At 39.5% G+C, this 12784-nt stretch overlaps 1 protein-coding gene across 1 annotated transcript in view; it reads right to left on the bottom strand.

Annotated features, from left to right (window-relative positions):
• tbkbp1 (TBK1 binding protein 1) overlaps positions 1–10225 on the bottom strand; it is a 65915-nt gene extending 55690 nt beyond the window's left edge. Inside the window, exon 1 of the mRNA XM_034119922.1 lies at positions 10092–10225. The gene's annotated coding sequence lies outside the window, so the exon portion shown is untranslated. The remainder of the gene's footprint in view (positions 1–10091) is intronic.
• Between the last annotated feature and the right edge of the window lie 2559 nt (positions 10226–12784).

Below are 12784 nucleotides of genomic sequence, written 5' to 3'. Positions count from 1 at the left end.
TGGCTTGGCAGGCACTACTCAACATTAATACTGTATTATAATGACTACTTAAAGAAATGTGACTCCCACTTAAGGTAGTCCTATTTTTGTAGCGGTCATATTTTATTTGAAGATTCATGTTGAGCACTTAGGACTTTCTGACATCTTCTAACATGGTGTGTGACATAACTTGATAAATAGTGCTTCAGTTCATTTCTGACTGTACTTTACTTTTCAGCCAGGCACTGGTGGATGGTACTCAGGAAGACAGTCAGAATGCAAACTTCCCTTGTTGCTTCAGTCCAGTTACCCTGTAAAAGAGGCTGTGGAGGTGTTTCACTGTCTTCAGGGCTAGTGCTCATCAGCTCTTGAGCTCTATGGGCTGCATTGCTTAAGGAGGTATTTGACTTAAGGACCTCCAACAGGCCATGTTGTGGGAGTCCGTGTTGGCAGAATAACTTCAACCCCAGGATTTACAGGTTAGTCGTGAAGATATAGTGATGTCACTATGTCGTGGAAGTAAACAAAGCAACAATCGAGGCGTTTCAGGCAGGGGGGGAGTCTGTGGGAGAAAAACTCCCTTTAGCGTGAACTTTGGGATATTGGTCTTTGCAGACCATTGACAAGCAAACAAAAAAAAGATAAAACACCCCCCAAAAGCATGGCCTGCACTTGCAAGATAGCAAGTTGTTTTCTTACTGTGTGTCTGCTAGAAACAAGCAAGGTCCTCTGTTGGTTTGTTTTTGTAGGTCAAACACAAAGACTGCGATGTTGTAAATACAAAGCAGCTGGTTCTCTTCAGTCACTGAAGTAAAGACCTACATAAGTCCTCCTCTCCTCTGTTCTGCGAAATACAATGATGCAGCATGAAGGACACAAACAGATACTCAGTACTTTCTCTCAGTCTTGCTCAGAAGCCTACTTGTCACTCTCTCTGATGCTAGCTGTATTTCAGCTACATATTTATTGAAAATCTATGCGCTGTGCCGCAGCCCGGCTGCAAACACAAAGATTTTTTTCTCTCATATAAAAATATTCTTTTCGATCCTCTGAGTCAATCTGCCAGCCGTTTGTTACTTAGTTATTTCCCCACTGTTGACAATATGTCTGACTCTGCTGGTTTCTTTCTTTCTTTGTCAATGTATTTCCCTTAATAGAAGCTGACGAATTATATCACAAACTTAAAATTGCGAACATTTTCACACATAACACTGTGGGGGCATTCTCAGAGTGTGAGCAGATATTTTTAGGGGCACCAGAGGGAGTTAAGGCAGTCAAGTAACAAATGACAAGCAAGTGGGTAACCTGGTTTTTCTGAGACACAAAAAGAACCCTGCAAATCCCCCGGGAGTATAAAGACTCCTGGCCCATAACGGACTTTCTACTTCTTTTTGGAAACAGGATATCACACAGACAAGGTCCTTTCTGATGTCTACGTATATTCCTCTCTTTTTTTTACTATAACTCTACTCTAGAGTCCTGCTGTCACACAGACTTAGCTGCTCACTTCAACACACATTAAGACGTTCTGTTTCGTACTACTCTACGCTGTGCCTCCACTATCGGCACGGTGCCTTGCGTGGGCACAAAGAGTGAGTGGTCACATTACACTGCGGTTACATCACATTCCTTCAGTCTCCTAAGCAACCAGGTACTGTAACAACAAAAGCAACACAACTACGTCCCCGTTATGTCATCCTCCGGTTGTCACGCAATTTTCAAGGTTCCACATCAAACACGACACAGGCTGTGCTAATACGTGGATGTGTTTGGTGCAGCCAGTGCTCTTACTCTGGAACAATGAAAACAGCAGAGACAGGGCAGTGGGAGGTGTGAGGTTGTTGCTTCTGAGAGCAAAAACAGATGAGTTTGGAAAGAGGTGTATCTTGTTTTTCCCTGAAAGAATATGTCAAAGTAACTAAGCTTAAGCCCAAACACTGATAGAAAGAAGAGCCTTGATGCAGGTGGGCAGCCCATTGCTTTTTTTCAGAAGCACAAGAAAAGAGAGTGGTCACTGCCTTGGCCCACAGATATTATGCCACAGTTATGTAAAAAACATGGAGAGAAAAGAAGGTAGAAAGGAGACAAACCCAATGAAGAGGGTGTGATGGTTATGATGAATGACTATGACAGAAAAATGTAGCTCCTCAATGATGTGTCTGTCCACTTAGTCCTTTTCGGTGTGTTCAGGCAGACAAAAGCATGCCTTGATTATTTAAAGTCAATGTCAATGTGCCAAGTCAATACAGTGTTGTTTTTAAACTGTTGCCGAGCAGTAGTTTTCATCTTTAAAGATATTTTATCCAGGGTTATACCAATGTTTAAACACAGCTAGCTAGCATGTCCATTGCTAGCTAGCTTACAGCTTATGCTTGTACAGTTGGAACATTAGCAGGTTTGGTTGAATCATCAGACTACACAGCCAGTTCATTGGTGAGAGGTTAACATTGACTTTTTTCTTCTTAGTGTTGCCCATGAACACATCATTTTAATCATATTTCCTTGGTCATTACAACGTAAACCTTTTTAAAGTATTTCTGGTATATTACAGTTTGTGTTTGTTTTTTAGATTTAGCTGCCATACCGTTCTACTTTGGTCCATACAACAGTGGGTCTGACCTATCAGCATCCTCTGAGGAGCTAATGGCAACTACAGGTGTGTGTATGTGTGTGTGACGCGACAGGGAGAGGCGATTGTGCGTGCAATACGACAGCATTAAAGAGGTTAACGTAGATGCTGCAGTAGCATCAGTTATATCAGAATCTTCTTTGAACAAAGAGCAAAGAACGGCACTGAAGTCTTTTCTCGTTGGAAAATATGAATGTTTGCTCTTCTCCCAACGGCTTCTGTATTAGTTTAATTTACAGATGGATCCTCCAATCACCTGCAAACTATTTATTTGAAAGTGAAATTTGTAATGACGGCTTCTCAAGATGGTCCAAAAACGTCCATCTGGAGCGTTAGATTAATCATGCTTATCCGTTATGATAATATAGTTAACACTGACAGCATGAAATATGAGCAGTCGGGTGATGACCAGATTATCTAACACTTTATTCCGAGGTGAAACTGAAAGTGTAAGCACTATCATCAATAATGCATTATTTCACAGATCAACTTTTGGTATTAATTATACTGCCCACCTAGGTTTTCTCTGAAAGTTTGTTTAGCCTTCACGTTTGTGACATTACAATCTGGTCTTCTTTTGACACATTTGACTTATCTTCGTTGATGATGCCATGTTCTCAGATCTTAACAGATACAACTATGCGAGCACTACTGTATGTTACGGCCAACAGAAAAAAGGTGTTGGTTGTTTCCTGGAATTATAAAGGCTTGGATTGTCACACAAACGTCCTGCAGGTGTAACCATTGGCAGCATTTTGCACAGTGCCATAAAACTGATTAGTAAAAATCTGGCTCGTGCTTGATGGACATTACCTCCGTGCCCTACGGAGCTGCCTGTCTGTCACTGCCTACACTTTTTTCCTCTTGTTTTGGATTACATTTGAAAGAGTGACATTCTGTGCTCTGGAACAAAATACTATTAACAGACACACAACAGCCTCTCATAGCTTTTTTTACACCGCCAAGCCTAAGGACATATTATTGTTAATTGGATTTGGTACTTGCTGTGTTGAAAACAATTTACACTTAGTCACCAATGGTGACTGTTTAGCATCATTTGGAAATGGTCATTATCTTCTGTCTTTGCCCAGAATAATGATTGTTGGCAAAACTCAAATGTTGCAGACGTCAAACAAAGAATCTTGCTGCACTGAGTTATAAAACAAAACATCTCACACGTTATTCAAGAGCTGGGTCGAAATGGAAAATCTGATTTAAAATAGAGACAGGAGCACAGCAGCGCTTCATTTCCTCTTTGTTCTCGTTGTCCCCTCTTCCTTTAACCCTGGTGACTCTTTAAATCCATCTATGAATATTCCATCAGCCAGCAGGGCCTCTTCATTGGGTGATTCAGCCTGTAAGTAGCTTATATAAAAGTCCAATACTTATGTATATGAACATAATCATAGTGTAAGTGACAGACAGAGCAGACCCAGGAGCAGGAAACATTGAAAATGAGTATGAAAAGTAGCAGAGGCAATAGAGGAAATGGAATATGTTTTACATAAATTATCACCCTGCGAATTATGTCAGCATTGTATCTGGGCTGTGTGTGTGTGTGTGTGTGTGTGTGTGTGTGTGTGTGTGTGTGTGTGTGTGTGTGTGTGTGTGTGTGTGTGTGTGTGTGTGTGTGTGTGTGTGTGTGTGTGTGTGTGTGTGTGTGTGTGTGTGTGTGTGTGTGTGTGTGTGTGTGTGTGTGTGTGTGTGTGTGTGTGTGTGTGTGTGTGTGTGTGTGTGTGTGTGTGTGTGTGTGTGTGTGTGTGTGTGTGTGTGTGTGTGTGTGTGTGTGTGTGTGTGTGTGTGTGTGTGTGTGTGTGTGTGATATATGCTGCCCACCAGTGATAATACTGCAGAGTAAGATAAATGACCTCATATTTTCATGTCTCTCAGGTGCTCAGTCGAAACAACAGAAAAAGATATAAATGCAATTTCAGTGTGCAATATTTACTGAACAATGTATTGTAAGTGCTGTTAACCTCATTGTGATGTTACAATAATGTTTTTTATTACTGGCAAATGTAATAACTTTAAGCAGGAAACAGACAGGTCAAATCAGACATTATAAACATGCAGATATTTTTTGAAAACAAAGAACTTTATTTCTAGTCGAGGATCCCAAGGGAATAATTGGCAACAATCCTGGGGTGAACATGCATTTGTGTACCAAATGTCATGGCAATCAGCCCAATAGTTGTCGAGATATTGTACTCAAAACTACAAATATTAACCTCATGGTGGAGCTAGAGGAAAAGTTAGGGGATCCCCAAAGTCAGTAGAATGCATCGTCCAGGGATGGTGTAAGTCTGTACCAAATAGCAATCCATATGGCAGAAAATAAGCTCTGTGGAAAAAACATGTTCAAGATATTTACATATTTTGTTTAACACGACAGTCTCGACATGTTAACACTACTTTTATAATACTTGAAGGAGAAATAATAAAAGTAAATATCTACCGTAATGCTATGTACTACAGCTAAGCTAAGCTAAGCTAACTTAAAGGCTGACTCGTGTTCTGCATGATGATGTCAAGTAGTCTCATTTACTCACTTAACTAGTTAGCAACTGCCGTTATTGAGACACCAAAAACCTTCAGACCAGTGGGATACAGACGTGTTTTATGTGGTAGAACAAAAAATGAGACATGTATAAACCACAGACATTATTTTCGGAATCCAACAAAAAAGACTTTGAGTCGAGGGAACCAGGAAATGCTTAAATGCTAACTAATGTAGGTTTAGGACTCATTCCTGATCAACTCTATAGCTGTTGAAATACTAAATGCTTAGCTAAAGTTGTGAAGGACCAATCATGAGACAGAATTGCCATCCTTAGAGCCATGTATGCAAGAATAAATAACAAGGAAAAGTCCAGAACCCAGATTGAAAATAGATTCTAAGGTGTTGATCATGAACACTCTCACCCACGGGCCTGTGCGATGATCCCCATTTAGAACACTTTGACATGATTCATAACTGAATCATCTGAGGTTTATTCATTTATGCTAAACCCGCCCCTTTGTGAAATAGGTGAGAACAATCATTAACACTGTCAACGTGAGAACACCTGATCCACACTGTGCAACCATCAAGATCAAGGAAACAGTAAAGCCCTAAATGAATGTGCCGTCCTCATGCAGCTGATAAACAAAAACTCTCTGCTCAGAAAGGAAATAAAGCACGGGTATTCTGTGCCGTTTCAAATCCAATCCTGCTTTGAAGGCCAGCTTGAAAAACATAGCCTTTAAATCAACTAGCTATTCACCAATTGAGATAAAAACCAATGCCATGGTTTCACAGCAGTGAAAATATCCAGCATATTTCTATCACAGGAATCCTTTTCAACCTTTCTTTGGAAGAGAGCGATAAATCTGGTTGATTTGTTTTATGGTCTGTTCTTTTGTCGGCTGATTGGCAGAGCTGCCTTTAAAAGGAACTTGTTAGTGAAAGAATATTGTGTTTTGTAAAGAGTGCTGTATTCAGTGTTGGTAAATGGGATTGCTTTTAAAAGCTGTAATTCTAAGATTCTGTCAAAGAGGATGGTCAGACCCAAAGAAAAACCAGAGTGTACATGACCCGACTACAAAGGCATTAATCTGACTCATAGACTGTCTTCACAACATTAATAAATAGTTTGCTAAAATGCTTAAACAAAGACCTTTTGTGAATTTACGCAACTTCTGTAACCTGCTCCTAATATCTGCTTGAGAATAGTATTAGGGATGGCCTGATTCAAATTTTCAAAATCCCCAAAACTTCAAAATTGGTTTGCTGCCGATACCAATCCAATATATACATTTTTTTCTCTATTGAAAATCTAAGCTGTCAGAAAAAAGAACATTTGTATGAATGCACTTTTTTTAACCTAGACATCTCAACTCATGGTGCTCAAAATATGAAACATATATTATTTAAATACAAATCCAACAACCTGAATTGTTATGCCATACGGCTGCTTCTTTAAAAATATATATATATTTCCGCATGGACACTTTTAGTAGTATTTTTGCTTAGTCAGCACCTTTGAAATATTCAAAATGACACTGAAGTGCAATTTTGTTGTTTAAAGAATATCCATACAGTACATATACTTGGTTTTGGATCAGTCAATCAGCAACTAGCATTAATTAAGTTCTATTGTGGGTAATGTAGGTACCAACTTTTTACTTGGAGGAATAAACAAGACTACATTTCTTGTTCTCCCGCATTTATTTGACACTTTTTTGATAACTTTCCAACAATAAAAAAGGAGTGCAATGCTAGGCAGTGAGTACTCTTTCAACCATCTACTTTAAAAAAAGAAAAAGCAGCATTGGCAGATCAAAAACAGCCATATGAATCAATTGGAGTGGCTTTGGTAGGCAGTGAAAGGCAATGTAATGTGCTATTATGTTTGGAGGACTTTTGACTCACATCCCAGGAGACTCTTTCTTACTGGCTATTATCTGTGCTGAGAGATGACGGTTAGAAACATCTGTAATGAAGCTTTATTACACAGCATTTACATATAAATAGTCAGAAACATTTTTTTAAAAGATATACTTAATAATCAGCTCCTTTTCTTGAAATTGCAAATCCGAGGCAACACTTTGCAAATGCATCATTTTGTGTAAAAGGTTTTAGTAACATTATGATAACTGTGTTGCATTGAGTGTCTACAGTGCAATGTTGTTCTTTGAAACCAGATCTGCATGGATTAATGCACGGGTATGATTCCCCAGATTCAGCAGGATTATTCACCACGTTGAACAAGTGTTACTAACAGCCACAGTTTCAGCTGCGAGTCCCCTTTTGCTTCTGCAAGTTCATTCATTCAAGAGAGAAAAACACTTCCTCTGTTCAATCGAAAGCTGCCAATGTTCTCGGTCTGATTGCGTCAGTGACAGCCCCCCCCCCCCGCTCCCACCTCCAGCAAAAACGTATACACACACCCTTTCTTCTGACACGTTGCGGGAGTTATTCCAGAACTGTCCTCAAGGTCAGTTGGAACAAAGCAAACTCTAATTAAATGAAAATACACTTAACGGCTGTGTGTTATGAATCATCCATGATGACGGTTGAAGCTCGTTGGACCTGTGATGCGTTCAATGAAACAAAAAGTATAAGGTCTAATATATTGGCCGGTGAGTGTCCAACTAAATAAAACAAATGGGCCATTTCCTCGACAGAATATAATCCCTGGCATACTCACTTAACAGTGCTTCGTGTTTCAGGAAAAGAGCAACAACAGCACTCAGCAGTGGACAATAAAATACAATAGCTTTAAGCATGCAGGAGCTCGCTGGGATCCAATTTAAAAGGTGTGGAGGGGGACATGATTAATCACGGCAAAAATGCAGAAAAACAAGCCCAGACCCAGAAGACACTGTACAAGAACAGCGGCTATGTGATTGATGATTAGCACGTAGGCTAACCCCATGATTGACTTTCTTAAATTAGCTCTTTTGGACATATGGACACATTTGGAAATAAAGTCAGAAAACCAGTAAGATCAATGTGACCTACTGACCCCTCCCATAGGCTTCAGCAGAGACAGTGGCTGACAGACTTTGGCATGGAGCTCATTATCATCAGGCTTGTCTGAGAGAAATAATGACTTGGATCAGAGATCTGAATGATAACAGCATGAGTCAGTATTCAGCATCGGCCCTCGTGTTTCATGGCTACAAGTTATCAGCCCTCCCTGTTTTGCTCAGCTGTGAAAGACCAGAGGATAAACCCGTCTGCTTTTCAGCACCACGTCGCTGTCCACTCCTAATCCACTCCAGGCTTTCTTTAAGGACAATAACAAGCCGCTCTAAAGCCTGACTTCATACAACAATTGTGATAAAAGCATGATTTGACACTCCTTATTTCTAATAAAAGGAGAAAGGAGAGAATTATCCTCTATTTTCTTCCCCCAGTTGAATTATCTATCCTTAGTCTCAAGTGTTTGTAGCTCCAACAGAGAAATATTGCCCTCACCTTATTTATTTTTGTAACCACACAAGTGATGTGGAGGTGGAATGGCAGTGGTCCACCGCTGTGTTGAAGTCTGTAATATCTCAACTGGGTAAATAAGCTGGAAATTCTGCACAGAAAGTAATTCTCCCTTACAGGATAAATTATAAACAGCTTATGTGAGCCCCAGTAGTGCCACCCCAGTAGTGCCACCAGCAGGTTGACATTATGTTTTCCTGCAACTTTTATACATTTGTAACGGATTTCCGTGGTCCCCAAAGAATGAGACTACTGACTAGTGCCTCTAGTCTGGCCAACCCAAGCAACTATTCAACTCAATTTATTCTTAATTATGTTACGGAGGAAACATTTTTTCTCCCGATAACACATAAACCAAAACAAAGCAAAAACACATCATACTTTATGTTAAAGCAACAAAACCTGGCTGGTTAAGTTAAGATCATGGTTTGGATTTAAATAGGCCAACTCTTATTATGCAAGTTTTTTTCTTATAAAATAAATTAGCAAGCCTTGTCTTCCATATTGTTCTACTCCTGCATTTATCTAGCCTGATCAAGGTTTATATTTTCACGGCAGAAATACTCCACTGAAGGGTTCAACAGCTCACAATCACCTTAGATTAGTCGGAAAAAGTATTTTGCAGTAGTCTACAGGAGAGTTTTTTGTATTTCTATTATCAAATCGTCAGGCTTACTATTAATATTACATTCAAATGATAGTCAGTGGGAGTGATACACACTGCCATTTCAGCTGTGATGTCTTCATTAAACTCTATCCGGAGTGCTCTTACCTCTCCCGTATGCAATCATATAAAAACCTCACCGTTCAGATATTCAAAAGGTTACATTTGATTGTAACCTTTTCTGATATGGAGAAAGGATGAGCAATCTATATTTAGTCTGTTTGTATTTCCAAGACAAAATGTTCCAACAGCCCTATGAGCACCTCCTTTCCTTCAAATATGAACCTATTGTTTTACATGAGGCATTAGATAACCACCAAGTTTCTTTGAAAAAACAATATATGTATTGTGCAGTTTATTCCAGTGGGAACAGAAACTGATGTATTTGGTTGCCGGGTCAGCTTTGCAACCTTTTGAAGATGTCTATTCTGAGATGTTCTATTATAAGACTGTTTCTTTATTTCTCAGTTGGAACATGCAGTTATTAAACAAGGCCAAAGGAAGACTGGTCGACAGATGTAGGCTACTTTTGCTGACCGCTTCCCCCCAGCACTGAGCTGAAGTTGCAGGCTGCCTGCGGCCATGGCATGGCTCTGTGTGATGCTGATGTTACCAAAGCGCGTCTCCTTTAAGGAGATGTATGCATCAGCTGCAAATAAATTATGCGTACGATAAATAAACACAGCAGATGAGGATTTGTATCAACATTTCTAACATATCTTTGTTCAAAAACAATCCTGCGATGATTAAAACGTGGTTGTTAGACATGCAGTTGTTCCTGTATCTACAGCACACATCACATGAAAAGACATTGCGCTCATTGTATAAGGAGGAGAACTCACGCGTTCGCGATTATCGATCCATAAATGCCATCGCTTAGGAGTGTAGGAGGCGCGCCCCAAAATAAGCTCTGATTCCCGGGGTCCAAAGCTCGGTAATAGCCGCTGCTCCGTTGCTCCCGCTGGGCTCCGGTGGAAGGGATAAGCACGCCTCCTGTAGCTGCTACTGAGCAGGACTGAGCATCACACCGCACACCGTGGAGCCCCACTACTGTGGGATGGTGATGTCGCGGGAATAGGAGCGTCTTTCCTTTTAAACGAGAACATGGCTCCTGCTTCTTGACTCACCCCGTGTTTTAGAGTCAAGGCAACGCTTTCTCTCAGCAACTTGCAGTAAAGATTATGTAATATTCTGAGTTAGATACACATTCTCTAGGAATTTAAATTAGCCCAGCAGATACAGAGTAGGCCTACTCACACAGTTGTTGAACAGGAGAGTGAATTATAACACACTGGAGGGTATTCATAGCACAGGCTAAATGGAAAGAACAGCTTTAATTGAATGCCATGGTTGCACCAACAGCTTTATGTTACATGCACACACTTCACACCTTCTGTTGAACATACTGGGAAGAAAAAGTGTCTGTATGTTGCTAATTGGCAAACTACTTGAAGTGTTAAAGGAGTAGAATATAGACTATTTTGAATTATGCTTACTATATATCTGCAGTGGCGGAGCCAGGACATTTTCAGTGGGGTGGCCAGGATGGAATCAGTGATCATTTTAGGGTGGCATTGAAATCACTATTATATGAACATAAAAATACATCTCACTATAAAATAAGGGGTTATTTAAGGCACCTACAACACACCTCTACATTATTTGGGATTAAGCTAGCGGTGGAATAGATCAAATAATATTCAGTATATCTAACTATTTTTTTTCTTATTCCCACAGGCAAAGTAACAACGAAGCTTACATTATACAAATGTAATGCAATATACAGACTGTTTAGCTTATGGTGATCAGCAGCCCTATGAGCTCATTCTCTCAGTGTATCATCAGGAATACAGAGACACACACACATCATTTAAATAAGAGTTTTTGAATTAAATTATTGGTTAAAGGTGGGGTAGGTAATTTTGGAGAAACCAGCTTGAGTGCCCTAGATTTTGAAAATACACAGCCGGAAAAAATCGGCCACTTCCTTACAGAGCCCCTCCTCCAACACACACGAACGCGCACATGACCAATGAGGGCACGAGATAAGTTTGTGCCCCGATGGAAGGCTGACAGGCAGGTAGGCCATCCAGTTATTTTAGCCGGGCCGACTAAAATAATTGGTCATACTTTTTACAGTACTACGGCTTCCACAGATGAAATTATTTTATGGATTTTTTGTCAAAGCACTTAAGATATTCATTGCTATCGGGATGTTAAGAGCATTCCATGGAATATAACAAAAAGTGTATCTCGAGCCGGTTTCCCAAACTTACCTACCCCACCTTTAAGAATAAACATCTTAAAGTAAATAACAATAAACAATAGCCCTTAACCCTGTAGAACCCCCGGTTGTAATTTTACAACATTACTTTAAGCTATCCAAAAAAGTCAATAAATGTTTTTGTTTTTTTAAAAGACTACATTTACATAGTCAAAAGGTCCTTTTGTTCAGCCTCACAATGCTGTTGGGTAGTAAATGTGTTTATAGGTCCTGCCCTCTGGCCATACATATAAGACTAACATTCCTGACAATAGATCTCAATAGTAATCTTTTATGGTGTAAATGCCTTTTTAATAATAACATTTTTGAATGGAACATTCTCAACATGAATGCATAAATCCAAATAAATATAACTTAAATATGTGGAAAAATACTGTGTTTGAAATGTATAATTGAAATGAGATGTTAGCTTTTTGTTTTGATATATATATATATATTGTATTCCAGTCTCCCTTCAGATATGTTAAGTGGCATGTAATTCAACACAATGCTGCTCACCTCCTTCAGTTGGGAGAAAAGCTGGTTCAGGTTCAGCATTATGGGGGGACAGGGCTGGTGAGCCTAAGGATATATATATACCTAATATATATATATCATTCCAATAACTTGTATATAGACTCATACTGCACTATTCCACATCATAACTTTATTTCATTTTTATAACTATTATTATTTTTGTATTGCTCTTGCTCTTATTGTTATTATGTTATGTTATTATGTTGCATTGTTGGAGAAGCCTGTGACATAAGATTTTCAACTGCATAATTACTCTGTAGCTATGTCAGATTGACAATAAAGAACCTTGAACCTTGAACCTTGAACCTTGGATGGATCTGTTGGTCCTGGCACCAGGGGGAGGGACAACTGATTTAGTATGAATAGCTGCAAAAAATCTACCTGCATTTGTTAAAGCATTGAAATTAAAAACCTCTGCATTTTCTTTATAATTATTAACAGTACTTAAAGGTAGGGTAGGTAAGTTTGAGAAACCGGCTCGAGATACACTTTTTGTTATATTCCATGGAATGCTCTTAACATCCCGATAGCAATGAATATCTTAAGTGCTTTGACAAAAAATCCATAAAAAAATGTCATCTGTGGAAGCCGTAATACTGTAAAAAGCAAGACCAATCATTTTAGCCGGCCCGGCTAAAATAACTGGATGGCCTACCTGCCTGTCAGCCTTCCATCTGTGCACAAACTTATCTCGTGCCCTCATTGGTCATGTGCGCGTTCGTGTGTGTTGGAGGA

The sequence above is a fragment of the Trematomus bernacchii genome, unplaced genomic scaffold, assembly GCF_902827165.1.
Source record: "Trematomus bernacchii unplaced genomic scaffold, fTreBer1.1, whole genome shotgun sequence".
NCBI lineage: Eukaryota > Metazoa > Chordata > Actinopteri > Perciformes > Nototheniidae > Trematomus > Trematomus bernacchii.
Note: the sequence above shows the minus strand (reverse complement) of the source record. Positions and strands in the feature narration are given on the sequence as shown.